The sequence below is a fragment of the Triturus cristatus genome, chromosome 9 (assembly GCF_964204655.1).
Source record: "Triturus cristatus chromosome 9, aTriCri1.1, whole genome shotgun sequence".
In the NCBI taxonomy this organism is placed as follows: Eukaryota; Metazoa; Chordata; class Amphibia; order Caudata; family Salamandridae; genus Triturus; species Triturus cristatus.
In genome coordinates this window covers 568,618,536-568,634,435 of record NC_140592.1, presented here as the reverse complement: position 1 = coordinate 568,634,435, position 15,900 = coordinate 568,618,536, and positions in this window count along the sequence as shown.

Genomic DNA, 15,900 nt, shown 5'->3' with positions numbered 1-15,900 from the left:
TGGGGTCGCTGGGATCCAATTTGGCCTGAGGAGGGGGGCCAAGCAGCCTCCTGCCCCATCTGTAAATTGCCGGGCCCGGGATTGTGGTCCCTGGGAATTGAAATAGGCCTGGGGAGAGGGGCCACGTGGCCCTCTCCCCTACTATTAATGTACATTTTATTTAAAAAGGACGGACCCCGGGGGATGGGCTCCCCGGGGCCAAAATCAGCCCAGAGAGGGGAGACAAGGCCCCACCACCCTGTTTTAACACAAAAACAAATGAAGTGGTCAGGCCCGGGGTATGCGGTCCACAGGACTGAAATCGGCTTGGGAGGGGAGGCTGCTCGTTCCTCTCCAATAAATAAAAAAAAAAAAAAAAAGAGGCCGGGCCCTGGGGCCCAAATTGGCCCAGGGAAGGGATCCACACTGCATCCCTCCCCCAATCAAAATAACCTGACCCCGGGGATGGAAGGGGGGCCATGCGGCCCCCTCCAGTTATAAACCAAAATAATAAAACTGACCAGCAAGTTGCAGGACGCCCCCCTTTTTCTGCACCACTCTGCAAGCGCACCAGCTGTTGTTTGGGGGGATGAAGTCCCTTTTTCTTCAGAGGGTCCTTGGAGACCAAGAAGCCCTCATGTTTCCCCCAGTAATTCCCACACAGCAGGATTGCTGAGAGGTCTGTGGAGGCCACGCCCCCTTTCTCTGCCACTCTAAAACCACGCCTCCTGGCTCACTGCCCGTTGGGGAATAAAGTCCCCTTGGATGCTGAGGGTACTTGAGGGCCAACAAGCCGTCCTGTAACCTACAGTAAGTCTCACACAGCCTCATTGCAGAGAGGACATCGGAGCCCACACCCCCTTTTTCCATCACACTGCAAATGCACCTCCTGGCATGCTGCTGGTTTGGGGATGAAGTCCCCTTGGCTCCAGAGGGTCCATGGAGGTGCACAATTCCTCCTGCTACCGCCAGTAAGTCCCACACAACGGGATTGCTGAGAGGTCTTCGGAAACCATGCTCCCTTTGTCCACCACTCTGCAAACGTGCCTTCTGGTGCACTACTGGTTGGGGATGAAGTCCCCTTAAGTGCAAAGAGTCCTTAGGGGTCAATAAGCCCTCCTGTTACCTCCAGTAAGTCCCAAACAGCGGGATTGCTGAGGGGTCTTTGGAAACCATGCCCCCTTTGTCCACCACTTTGCAAACGGGCCTTCTGGTGCACTACTGGTTGGGGATGAAGTCCCCTTAAATGCAAAGGGTCCTTGGGGGTCAAAAAGTCCTCCTGTTACCTCCAGAAAGTCCCAAACAGAAGGATTTCTGAGAGGTCTTGAGGGGCCACACCCCCTTTCTCCACCACTCTGCAAACATGCCTCCTAGTGCACTGCTGGTTGGGGAATGAAGTCCCCTTTGCTGCTGAGGGTCCTTGGGGGCTAACTACCCTCCTGTTACCTCCTGTAACTCCCGCACAGCAGGATTGCTGAAAGGTTGTCAGAGGCCATGCCCCTTTTTCCACCACTCTACAAATGCACCTCCTGGTGCACTATCTGTTGGTGAATGAAGTCACCTTGATTGCTGAGGGTCCTTCGGGGGCAGGAACCCCTTCTATTACCTCCAGTAAGTCCCAGACAGAGCAATTGCTGATAACTGGTTGGAGGCCCCATCCCCTTTCTCGACCACATGGCAAATGCGACTACTAGTTAAAAAAAAAAAACACATGGAAATGTATTAACAAAACAAAAGGTTACAGAGACATTATAGTTAGGAATTTGCATTTAAAAAACCTTTGAAATTCGCTGTAAAAACAAAGTTTACAGAGACGTTATAGTTCAGAAATGGAATAAAAAAAATAGGAATTCATTGAAAACACAAAAGGTTACAGGGATGTTATAGTTAGGCTCAGGTTTCACTTGTACAAAAAGAGTGAAATTCAGCAGTTACAATTAGCTACCATTCACACACCAATACAGCCACTGACAGACCGATACAGACATTAACACAACCAGTTACTCACCCATACATTCACTGAGACACCTAATCACTCATTTATACAGTCAGTCACACACCCACTGAATCATCCATACATAGACTCATACACCCGCTGATTCACCAATAAACCTTGGTATATATATTTAACACGAATAAACTTTTTTTAAAGCACTCAGTCACTGGATGATGTAATCAGTGATGCCATTTGAGATGTCATCAGTGATGTCACTAACCATGTCATCAGTGATGTAATGACCATGTCATCAGTGATGTAATATCTGAGGTCATAAGCAGTGCATTACGGGGGCATGAGTTATAGTTAGCTCAGCTAACTATACCTGCTGAATTTCACTAGTTTTGTACGAGTAAAACCTGAGCCTAACCATAACGTCCCTGTAACCTTGGGTTTTTTCATTGAATTTCTACGTTTTTGTAAATTCCAGTTCTGAACTATAACATCCCTGTAACTTTTGTTTTTTTTCAGTGAATATATATATATGATCAAGACCGGGTTTCCCGGTCGAAACGCGTCATGCTGCTGTTCCTTTGAAGAATAAAGCACTTTATTTTCTAGTCACGGAGTGGTCTGTTCCTGCTTTATGCATAATTTGCATACTTCTTGGACTTTGGAAACTATATATATATATATATATATATATATATTCACTGAAAAAACCATAGGTTTCACACACGTTATAGTTAGGAATTAGCATTTAAAAAACCTTAGAAATTCAGTGAAAAAACCATAGGTTTCACACATGTTATAGTTAGCTGGACATTTTACTCGTAAAAAACCAATGAAATTGCCCCGTTATAGTTAGTTCAGCTAACTATAACTCACGCGCCCGCAATGCACTGCTGATGACGTCACATATTACATCACTCATGACATGGTCAGTGACATCACTCATGACATCACTGATGACATCTCAAATGACATCACTGATGACCTCACTGATGACATCATCCAGTGAATGTGTGTTTTTCTGAAAATTAAATATGTTTTATATATGTATATCTCAAGGTCGATGGAAGAATAAATGGGTATATAAGTGTCTAAATGGATGATTTGTTTTTAAAAAATTGATTGTGTAACTGACTGATTAAGTGTATCTCTCACTTTGTGTATAAGTGGCTGCATGGGTTGGTGAGTAGCTACATGGGTGTCTATATAGGTTAGTAGTTGTTTTTTTGAGTATCAGTCTGAGTGTCTGTATGGTTCGGTGGGGGGTATTACGTAGTGCATAGGTGCATGAATGAGTGACTCACTGTTTGTATGTGTTGAAGACAGCATGTGTGCAGGACTGTATGGGTGGATGAGTGTGTGTATGGGTGTGTTAGTGAGTGAATGACTGTCCCAATAGTGTCTTCAGGAGTAACTACATATGTTTTAAACTAGTATATGTGACTATTGGTGTATATATGTGAGATATGTGAGAGGGAGAGATTGAAAGAGTTCCTGTATGAATAAGTATGTGTTTCTATAAGTGATTGTTTAAAAGACTAAGTATGTGTAAGTTTCCGTAGAAGTAAGTGTGGTGGTGTGTGTATAACTGTATATGCAGGTGAATGTATGTTTGATTCTTTATTAGCATGAGTGACTATGTGTGTGAGTAACTCTATGGATGAGTGGCATTATGTAACAGGATATATAGGTGTATGAGTACATATGATGAGTGAGTACATGTATAGGACTGTTGGTGAATGAGTGGATGTGTATGTGGATCTTAGAATTACTGAAGAGGTTGTTGTAACTGGTATTGGTATGTCCATTGTTTTGAAAATTTTAGTCTCTATTTTTGAATGTGTGTATCAAAGCTTATATTAAGGTGAGAGGAGGTCTGCCACTCTATCACAAGGATGATGTCATCAGTGATGTCATCAGTGATGTCATTTGAGATGTCATCAGTGATGTCATGAGTGATGTCACTGACCATGTCATGAGTGATGTAATATGTGACGTCATCAGCAGTGCATTGCGGGCGCGTGAGTTATAGTTAGCTGAACTAACTATAACGGGGCAATTTCATTGGTTTTTTACGAGTAAAATGTCCAGCTAACTATAACATGTGTGAAACCTATGGTTTTTTCACTGAATTTCTAAGGTTTTTTAAATGCTAATTCCTAACTATAACGTGTGTGAAACCTATGGTTTTTTCAGTGAATTTCTAAGGTTTTTTAAATGCTAATTCCTAACTATAACGTGTGTGAAACCCATGGTTTTTTCAGTGAATTAGCAAGGTTTTTTAAATGCTAATTCCTAACTATAACGTGTGTGTAACCCATGGTTTTTTCAGTGAATTTGCAAGGTTTTTTAAATGCTAATTTTTTTTTTTATTCTTCATTTTTTTCAAACATATTTTTAATTTAATTTTCTTTCATTTTATAAAGACTATGCTTAAATTTTTAAAATCCTTAAATATTTTTTTTTAATATATTTTTTAAAATAAACATGTAAAATTTATTACCAGATTTTTTTTTTTTTTTTTTTTTTATAGTACGCGTACCGTAAGCTCACGGTAAGCGTACGGTTTACGCAACGTCCGTAATCTATCTACGCTGCTTGCGTATAGTTACGCACTTTGCGTAGCCGCGGGTACTGCGCGTGGGACGCGTGCACGCTTACGCCACACGCGCACGTTACGCGGAAGTGCCCGGGAGTGACTGTTATGCGCATGCGCGCAAGCGCGTGTCTTTTTTACGCGCACGCGTACTTTTTGCCGTAAGCGTACCGTAAGCGTACCGTAAGCGTACGGTAGGTCATGTGATCTTGAAACACAACTTTTGATTGGTTGAAACTACTTTCAGTTCTAGAACTCTCCTACACCACACCCATTCCCCTCATTTCTGCTTGTGATCCCTTGGGAGAAGGAGCTGGTTTGTCTTTGGGATACGATGGCAGAACAGCAGAGCTCTTCTGAGAGTGAGGCTAGCACCAGCAGCACTGTCTTGAGGCAGAGATCGAGGAAACAAAAGCCTTCTTATGTTTGGGATTATTTTACTTTTCCAGAAGGCCAGCAAAAGGTGAATGCACCCTTAGTTACTTGCAAGCTGTGTAAGCGTGTACTTTCTAGAGGTAATCCTAACAGGAAGTATTCCTTTGGGAATCACACCATGAAGAGACACCTCCAGGATGTACACAGAAGGACACATGGTCATCTTTTTGGAGGTAACTCTTCAGAAAGACGAGCCAGTACATCCACAGCAGCTCAGCCTGGACCATCATCTGCAGGGCTGACTCCTTCTTCTGCAGGTCAGGTGAGCCCTTCATCTGTGGGGGGAGAATCTCCTTTTGCTGGCCCTCTGGAAATGAACCTTCGATTTCGGAAGGTTGATATTCATTGCACATTTTGTAAAGGTCTAATTTGTCATAGGGAGACCAGTGTTTCCCTAGTGAACAACAAAATAGATCAGCACATTTGTAGCTTTGAATGATTTTCCCATGCTTCCTTTCCTCTGTCCCTGCATGAACACAACGGTTCTTTTAAGAGCCAACCTTATCTTTCATCTTTTTTTTACATATGTTTTTTAAAACCTTTTTTTTTTTTTTTTTACCGTACGCGTACGGTGCGCGTACCTTTTTTTTATTTTTTAAAAAAAACACTAAAAATCAATTATCACATTACAAGGTCCTTGAGAGACTACAATTATTATTATTGACTTACCATACTCACTCAAAAAAATATTTATTCATTTGTTTTTTTAAAAAATAGTTTTAAAAATGGTTGTAGTTTTCGAAAATTTTCTATATCGATCTGAAAAAAAAGAAAAAAGTATTAATATTTTTTTAACAATTTATAATACAGTATACATATTTACATTTTTTTCAAAAAAATATTTTTGCCTTATTTTTGCTGTTTTCAGAATATATTGCATTTCACTATAAATTGTGAAAGCAATTGCATTCATCATTTTACAGCGGGCAAAAAAAAATAACAATCTCAAAGATTGTATTAAAAAAGCCCAGAATCTCTTCTCACTTAAACTTATCATTACAGAAATGCATATTATTCTAAAAAAATATCATCTAAAAACAATACTTATTTCTTTAAAATACCGTCTGATATGTTTGTTTCAGAAGTATAATCACAATATTATATCTCAAATAACTCCAAAATACATCTGATTTCATTTCCTTTAGGCCAAATAGTATTTTTTTTTTTTTTTTTGGAATAAATTTCCAAGGGAAATCCATTAAAATTCTAAAGTTTAATCTGTCCAGATCTCACCGATTCTCTGTAACATTTTGGTTCACGAAAATTTTTTGAATAATTTATTTAGTCCACAATAGAATTGCTTACTTTTCCACATGGCCAAATAGTAATTTTTTAAATCATTTTTGAAAAAATTTCCAATGGCAGTCCAATAGCATTCCAAAATTTAAAATGTGCAGAAGTTACCGATTATCTATAAATTATTGGTTTTTCAAAATTGCATTAAAAATTAAAAAAGTCCACATTACAATTGGTTATCTTTCCTTTAGGCCAAATGATAATTTTAAAAATATTTTTTCTACCAAATTGCAATGGTAATCCAGTAAAATGGTAAAATTATTTTGTCCAGATCTTGCCAAGTCTCTCTAAAATTTAGGTTTCAGGAAGATTAGATAGGAATTTGCTAAATCAAAAGGCAAACGTTGTTTGAAAATCAATTGGGAATCATTACACAGTGTCCAGCCTTTTTCACATTTTAGATAAACTGTGTAATGTCCAGAAGTAACAGTAGGTCCATCATGGAAAATTATTGCAACAGTTACAAAAGTTTTTCCTGAAATTGATAATTGCTGTCCTGTAAACTTCTTTATTAAAGTATCCAATTTTGAACCATCAGCTCTACATCGTTGCATCATTAAAATTACATACTGTCCGTATTCCCTTAAAATTAATGTTGAAAACATGTCAGAATTACACTCACCACATTTCATGCTATGATTAGCATCTTTAACTAATTTTGCAAAAGTGACTGTTTTACTCTCTGGCAATGTCAAATAAATAAACCTTTCATTATCAACAATAGAGCCACATATATTATAACAATTATCACAACTATGTTCCCATTTATAAGAGAGACCAAAAAAAATGTCAATGGGAACTCCTTCTTCTTCCACTACCTGAAGAAAATACATCAAAAATTCGTGTGCATCTTGCTGTTCATTTTGAGAAAACTGTGTTCGTCCTGAACATACATCTAAAAGTTTTCTAATATCAGTAGCACTTTCTATTTGAGTTTTATCTTTACTCAGCTTTTGAAAAAGGAGACTCAGCTCTGAACAGAATCTTTTTCCCTGATTTACTATTATCTGCTCTTGCAAACTTTCCAGATAAAATGCAACATTCAGCACTACATTAGCGTAGCAGTTGACACCAGAGCTATTTTCAAAATGACATCCTACAACCTGTTCTTCATTGTCCTTTTTCTTTTTGCTTGCAATTACATCACTCCTCTTTTTTTTCCTCTTCTCTGTATCTTCATTACAGATATTCTCATTTCTCCTTTTACGAGAAACTACACGTTTCTCCAACACAGGATACTGACCTAAATGAGGAGCATAGCTTCTTCTTAATCTATTATACTCCTTTACACAGTTTGTATCAGCACTAACTTTTGAGTCATCAAAGTCTATCATGAATAAACCTGATAATGTTTTGACTCGTGACAAAGCTACATATGCCATACCTTCTTTGAACACAGTTGAACCAATGTTCACAAATGCACAATCTACAGTCAATCCTTGAGACTTGTGGATAGTTACAGCATATGCTAGAGAAAACGGAAACTGCTTCCTACGTACATATAAGTCTTTCACAAGCATAAAACGAACTGTACAACGACAAATATCTTTAACTTCATCTATCTGATCAAATTTTATCTGTAAACATTCAATTCCTTCTTTTTTCTGATAATTAATAAAACCCACAACTCTTCCCATCGCTCCATTCACTAAGCCTTTCTCAACATCCAAATTTCTCCTTAAAAATACTCTACAGTTCATGCAAACATATAGATTTTTTTCTAATCCTGCTGTTTTGGAGATGTTCTTCTCTAGTGAGTCCAATTTATTTTTCAGTTTGCCTGTTACTGTGACAGTAATTCTTCCATCCTCAATTTTGTCCACTGCTTCCAATTTCCTGATCTCTTCCTTTTCCAATTTCAAAAGCTCCTCATTAAATATTGAGCATTCACGTAGAGTTGGCATTAAGCAGATGACACTTTTGTTTTCTGCAATATTCTTGTATATTTTCTCTGCAACTATTTCTTCCTTTGGAAATAAATTATGTAGCAGCCGACTCTGTAATGCTTTTTTCCCAACTTCTGTGAGTAGTCCAATTCTGATATCTTTCAGAATACTTCCATATTCTTCATCGTTTGCTTGCCTCATATTAGTTGTAAGTTCCTTGTACTCAAAGAAGGACCAAATATTTGTATTTCCAATGCTTCCCAATGACTTCTTCGTGTCTTCATGTGTCACAGTATTAAACACTGGTTGTCCTTTAACTGGAGTAAGTTGCAAAAGATCCCCAAAAACTATGACGTGTTTTCCACCAAATAACACGTCATAGTCTGTCTTCAAAATTTGCTGCATTCTTAAATGCACAAAGGCAAGCATTAAGTTTGATACCATGCTCACCTCATCAATAATGAGAACTTGCATCTTCTTCAATACTCTTGAAACTTCCAAGGATGCTTCTCCAGTTAGCTTGTTGAATTGTATTTTGTTCTCATGCTCCACTGGTAACATTAGCAAACGATGTAAGGTGATTCCTTTTATGTTATATGCTGCTAACCCAGTTGGAGCAGTAACCACACAAGACAAAGTAGAATCCGTTTTTTGCTTTAGGTAGCTTCTGATGACTTTAATTAGGAAACTTTTTCCAGTGCCAGCTTGTCCGCTTACATACATCCTGATTGGATGAAATGATGTGCATGAGCACTCTTTTTTTATATGTAGAAATCCGTGATCAATTTTGTTTTTGATCTCTTCATAAATGTGTTGCTGCTCTTGATTCAGTTGTCTTTCCAAATTTTGTAAGTCTATAAATTCTTCTTGAGCTTGATTCATAGCCGTTTCCACTTCATTCATGGCTATTGATGCTTCATTTTCAACGATTGGTTGTCCTAGGGGATCTTGACTGTATGTTCCTGAACTTTGGCTGTCCTGAGAACTGTCTCTAGCTATTTCTGCTGCAATTGTAGTTTCCTGTTCAATTTCTTCATTTAACATTTGCAGATAAGTTGAGAATGTACTGCATTGTATGCTGTCTTTGCAAGCATTAAAAGAATCTTCATAGCTCTGGAATTCTCCCAGTAGTTCATCCTCTGTACGCCATGGTTTAAACAACTGTAAAAGAGCCAAGTAGTAAAATTCTTTCTTGTCGGTTGTGTCGCAACTCAGCTTCCGGTGATTTATCAAACTTCCTTTGGTTTGCTTCACCAAACATCCTTCTTCACCAACAACTTTATATTTTCCACTGTTGATGTCTTCTGCAGCTTTCCGTGAATAAATGTAGTTCTGCAGCACTTCATAGAGACACATGTTCTCCAGATGATGACTTCTCTTGGGATAATATGTGTCCAACATGTTTGTTTTCAATATATCTGTACTTTCTGGGTCATTCTCGGCCAAATATTCAATTTCTCCAACAGATTTCAGTACCCGATTTCTCATTGCTGCAAGGCCTAAACTTGCCCAAATTATTCTTCTTGACTTCGAGTAGAGACTTGCAGAAGATAACCTATCTGAACATTCGTAGGATCCAATTTCTCGATGCGATAACATCTTCAAACTGAAACTGTACAGCTTCTTACTGACAGTCTTCTCGTGAGAAATCTCTTCCCACATTTCCTTCAATTCTGTTTTTTCTGATTTCGTAATGTAAGACGTTACATATCGTGCAACAGCAATGGAATTGTCAGCTACATACTGTATATCCATGTTAGCGTTCCACATGGATAAAATGACTGGGTTGTAGTCATTTATATTTTTTGATTCTTCTTTTCTTTTAAGGTTGTAGGTATTCTTAGGTGATTTTCTTGTGATAGTATGTCTCACAGCTGACATAAAACTGTTGACTCTTCCATTTGAAAGAACAGGTCTAGGAAATCCAAATCGACATTTAGTGTAGTATTTTTCTTTGCTCTTGTATTTCCGTCGACAGTATTTTCCACACCGATGACTTTGGAAACGTAGAACTTGCTCCTTTAACTTGTTCTCTTCTTTGCTTTTTGGTATACCACATGTTGCATATTCTTCAATGTAAGATAACACTGCTTCATCAGTATCTGTTCCAAACTTTGGGGCATCCTTGATCCACAGCAGCATATGAATATGAGGAGCACCTCTTGCCTGGTACTCTTTTCTCCAAAAGAAATCCACTACTTCTCCAAGGGGTGGATTTTTTTTATTGCAGATGAAGGACATCATAGCCTCAAATCTATGATTGAAATATCTGCAAACATTAACCGGATCCAATGAGCACAGTTCTCCTGCTGTCTTGTATTCGATGTTTTTAATGTTTGAATTGGCCTCTCGTAGAAAATCCAGTAAATCATCCCAAGCGTACTCGGCACAGCTTAGGGTAAGGAACCATGTTGGTGTTCCTAAATTGCGTAACATGCATTTTAGTTCACCATGGCGTCGGTACCAATATTCATTTGTCCCACGCTGACAAGCCATCAGATTGATCAGTTGTGTTTCCAAATGATCATCTCGGTGCTGCACTTTCTCCATAAAATCCTTAGCAGACACATTTTGTAAATGTACTCCACTTTTTAAAATGTGATTTACTGCATAAGACAGTGCAGACAAGTCGCTTTCAAATAAAAGATGGAACAAATAAGGAATACTTTGTCGAAATCTGGGATCTTCAGCATATAGTCTTGTAGTCCGATACTCTGAAGCTGGAATCTGTTCTGGACGTTCATCGTATCGTCCTCCTTTTCCTTTAGGAAACAGCTGGGGAAAACATCGAGCTTCCAAGCTCTCCTCCCATACACTCACGGGATTTCCTTTTGCTTTCTTCATCTGAAAGAGATCAATATTGTCTCCCATAACTTCTTTCGAATGGAGAGGATGTATGCTAAAATGTTCATAAATTTCTTCTTCCTTTGACTTGTCCACTTTTTCAATTTGTCCAGTTGGTGTTTCTGTGTGTTCTTGAAAATCTTCTTCTTCTTCTTCTTCTTCTATATAAATTGATTCATACCATTTGTTATTTTTTTTCAAATACAAATTTGCTCTTTGTACTTTCCGCACATCTACCAGCTCCTGCCAAATCTTCTTATTCTTTGTAGGTACACCATTAACCAGAATAATTAATGGTTCAGTTTCCAAAGTATCCGCATCAATAGTTTCCATATTTTTTTTCAAATCCAAGGGCAAATACACCACTCTACCTTTTAAACCTCTCAGTAAATCTGAAGGAGGTAATTTACCAGTTTTGGGCTCCATACGTACTATGGTCTGGAACGGATGAACACATTGAATGAGTATAGACTCATATGTATTTAATTCAGAAAGTTCAGCAGGAATAGCATCCAATTCTAAATTATTATGTACAGCTCTGGTCGGCATTCTATTTTCCTCTAACTTGTTGTAACAGTATTTACAAATACGCTGATCTTCACCCAATTCAAAACAATTTTCAAGAAATATATATGTGGCAAAATCCATCCACTTATAATTATCTTCATTTTCACTCTTTCTGTAGAGATCAACATTCCTAGTTTGTTTTCTATAATGAGTTCTGCGGCAACAAATACAAGTAACATTTGGTCTTTCATTAGAGACTATTGCAAATTTTGTTATGTGATCATTAAATGTGTTACTTACAGAGGGTTCTACATTCTCTTCCACTTCTGCCTCATTTACTGTGTCCTTCTCTGCACTGTTTTGTTCAGGACCAAAGTAACAAAACTGAATTTCATCAACAACCTTCTCTACATCTGATACCGTTCCTCGGAACAGAGCCCTATTCAATTCATTTAACTTTATTGCTGGACTTTTGGCAAAATACAACCGTCTCACAAACTTTCTCATTTCAGTATGATGAACAGCCAGCATCCTAAAATGATGGAAAACACTATTGCACACTTTTCTAGATAGACAAGCAAGAGAATGACCCTGCAAACCAGTATTCTCTCTCACTCTGCATGGATCCAGACTTTGAAGCACCTTAATCTTTTGTTTTACACTTTTTTTACTATATTCTCTTAGAAACTCTCGAAATCTGTCAATAGATTCCTGACGCACAGTGCAAATACTACTACAATTCCAAGTGTACACTGGGGCTTTAGGACGTCTCCCCATTGCCTCATCTGCCATCACTTGTACCTCATCTCTTGGAACCATTATCTCCTTCTCCATTATGCAACCATTTTTTACTTCGTATGAACGACCTCTGGTGTCAACTGCATGCAGCAAACTATTACTTTGAAAATAGCTCTCTTCATTAAAAAAAGGTTCACTACTTGAACTATGCATCCACTTTCCTAAAAACACTTTACAAAAGTTTGTTCTGTTCACTACTCTTTTGCTTTTGCTTTGTGATTTCAGTACATTAACCATTTTATCTAATGTACGCATCCTATTCAAAATTAATATGAATAGTTTCCTTTTTAATTCTAATGCTTTTGCTGCAATGGCTTCAATTTCTTTTTTTCTCTTGTAATATTTTGCCTTTTGCTTATATTTCTTTACATCCTTTATCAAATTGGACATAACTCTTCTCTGAAACATTTTTCTACGTATCTCTTTAAACGCTGTTTTTCTGTTTATGTTAAACTTTTCAATTGCAGAAGGTATATTTGCATTAACTAAATTCTCAATTTTTTGCTGTTCTCTATGTTTTGTTACATTGTTCCGAGGACAGACATTTTGTACATTTTTCTTTGTTTTGAATATTTTGTTAAGAAATTGTTTTTTCTGCTTACCAGAAGATTTTTTCTTTTTCCCAACATGAGCATCTTCTACTAACTTTGGTCCTCCAGTTGTCTTCAAATATAGTTTTTTTTTTAGCGTTTTTTGAGCTCGAGATTTTGTAGGCATCTTAAATTTTGTTCACTGTTCTTCAGCAATACCTGAAAAAAACTAAAAAAAAAATCCTTTATTGTATTTAAATATATTACTACATTTGTTTTCACAATAGTCATAAAACAAAATTTCTTTGCCAATTTGAATGCACACAAACTGCTCTTTTTTTTGGGCAAGTGAAAATCTCTTTTACAAACTGTCACATTATGAAACCACTTTTCAGATTTTTTAAAAAGCCCATGTCCACAGTGCTACACTCCAGCAAGGGCAACCAGCCTTAGTGAAGCTCAATGTATTTGCATTACAGACTGAAACCTGAAAACCCCACTCGCTTGTAAATACTTTGCATGACTATACACGGCAAGCACATGGGTGTGTGCTAAGACTCTGCTTCTTCCCCCAAAAATTCGCTCCCCCTTTCCATCTAATGCAACTGTGAAATCACCAGAGCAAGACGCAATAAATCTCTGCCTATAATTCCTCTATGCACACAGAGTCATGTTTTCACATTAGTCCCAAAACGAAATTTCTTTGCCATTTTGAAAGCACACTTACTGCTCTTTTTTTTTCGGGCCGAGTGAAAATCACTTTTACAGACTGACACATTATGAAACCACTATTTTTGATTTATTTAATTGCACGTGTACAAACTGTTTTTTTTTCAGACCACCACCATGTGCATTCTCTGTGACTGCCTACACTCCACCAAGGGCAACCAGCCTTAGTGATGCTGAATGTATTTGCATTACAGACTTAAACCTGAAAACCCCACTGGCTTCTAAATACTGTGCATGACTATACATGGCAAGCACATGGGTGTGTGCTAAGCCTCTGCTTCTTCCCCAAAAAATTCGCTCCCCCTTTCCATCTAATGCAACTGTGAAATCACCAGAGCAAGACGCAATAAATCTCTGCCTATAATTCCTCTATGCACACAGAGTCATGTTTTCACATTAGTCCTAAAACGAAATTTCTTTGCCAATTTGAAAGCACACTTACTGCTCTTTTTTTTTAGGGCCAAGTGAAAATCTCTTTTTACAATTTGAAATCACTTTTACAGACTGACACATTATGAAACCACTATTTTTGATTTATTTAATTGCACGTGTCCAAGCTGTTTTTTTTTCAGACCAACACCATGTGTATTCTCTGTGTCTGCCTACACTCCAGCAAGGGCAACCAGTCTTAGTGATGCTGAATGTATTTGCATTACAGACTTAAACCTGAAAACCCCACTGGCTTCTAAATACTGTGCATGACTATACATGGCAAGCACATGGGTGTGTGCTAAGCCTCTGCTTCTTCCCCAAAAAATTCGCTCCCCCTTTCCATCTAATGCAACTGTGAAATCACCAGAGCAAGACGCAATAAATCTCTGCCTATAATTCCTCTATGCACACAGAGTCATGTTTTCACATTAGTCCCAAAACGAAATTTCTTTGCCATTTTGAAAGCACACTTACTGCTCTTTTTTTTTCGGGCCGAGTGAAAATCACTTTTACAGACTGACACATTATGAAACCTTTTTTAAAAATTTATTTAATTGCACATGTCCAAGCTGTTTTTTTTTCAGACCACCACCATGTGCATTCTCTGTGACTGCCTACACTCCAGCAAGGGCAACCAGCCTTAGTGATGCTGAATGTATTTGCATTACAGACTTAAACCTGAAAACCCCACTGGCTTCTAAATACTGTGCATGACTATACATGGCAAGCACATGGGTGTGTGCTAAGCCTCTGCTTCTTCCCCAAAAAATTCGCTCCCCCTTTCCATCTAATGCAACTGTGAAATCACCAGAGCAAGACGCAATAAATCTCTGCCTATAATTCCTCTATGCACACAGAGTCATGTTTTCACATTAGTCCTAAAACGAAATTTCTTTGCCAATTTGAAAGCACACTTACTGCTCTTTTTTTTTAGGGCCAAGTGAAAATCTCTTTTTACAATTTGAAATCACTTTTACAGACTGACACATTATGAAACCACTATTTTTGATTTATTTAATTGCACGTGTACAAACTGTTTTTTTTTCAGACCACCACCATGTGCATTCTCTGTGACTGCCTACACTCCACCAAGGGCAACCAGCCTTAGTGATGCTGAATGTATTTGCATTACAGACTTAAACCTGAAAACCCCAGTGGCTTCTAAATACTGTGCATGACTATACATGGCAAGCACATGGGTGTGTGCTAAGCCTCTGCTTCTTCCCCAAAAAATTCGCTCCCCCTTTCCATCTAATGCAACTGTGAAATCACCAGAGCAAGACGCAATAAATCTCTGCCTATAATTCCTCTATGCACACAGAGTCATGTTTTCACATTAGTCCTAAAACGAAATTTCTTTGCCAATTTGAAAGCACACTTACTGCTCTTTTTTTTTAGGGCCAAGTGAAAATCTCTTTTTACAATTTGAAATCACTTTTACAGACTGACACATTATGAAACCACTATTTTTGATTTATTTAATTGCACGTGTCCAAGCTGTTTTTTTTTCAGACCAACACCATGTGTATTCTCTGTGTCTGCCTACACTCCAGCAAGGGCAACCAGCCTTAGTGATGCTGAATGTATTTGCATTACAGACTTAAACCTGAAAACCCCAGTGGCTTCTAAATACTGTGCATGACTATACATGGCAAGCACATGGGTGTGTGCTAAGCCTCTGCTTCTTCCCCAAAAAATTCGCTCCCCCTTTCCATCTAATGCAACTGTGAAATCACCAGAGCAAGACGCAATAAATCTCTGCCTATAATTCTTCTATGCACACAGAGTCATGTTTTCACATTAGTCCCAAAACGAAATTTCTTTGCCAATTTGAAAGCACACTTACTGCTCTTTTTTTTTCGGGCCAAGTGAAAATCTCTTTTTACAATTTGAAATCACTTTTACAGACTGACACATTAT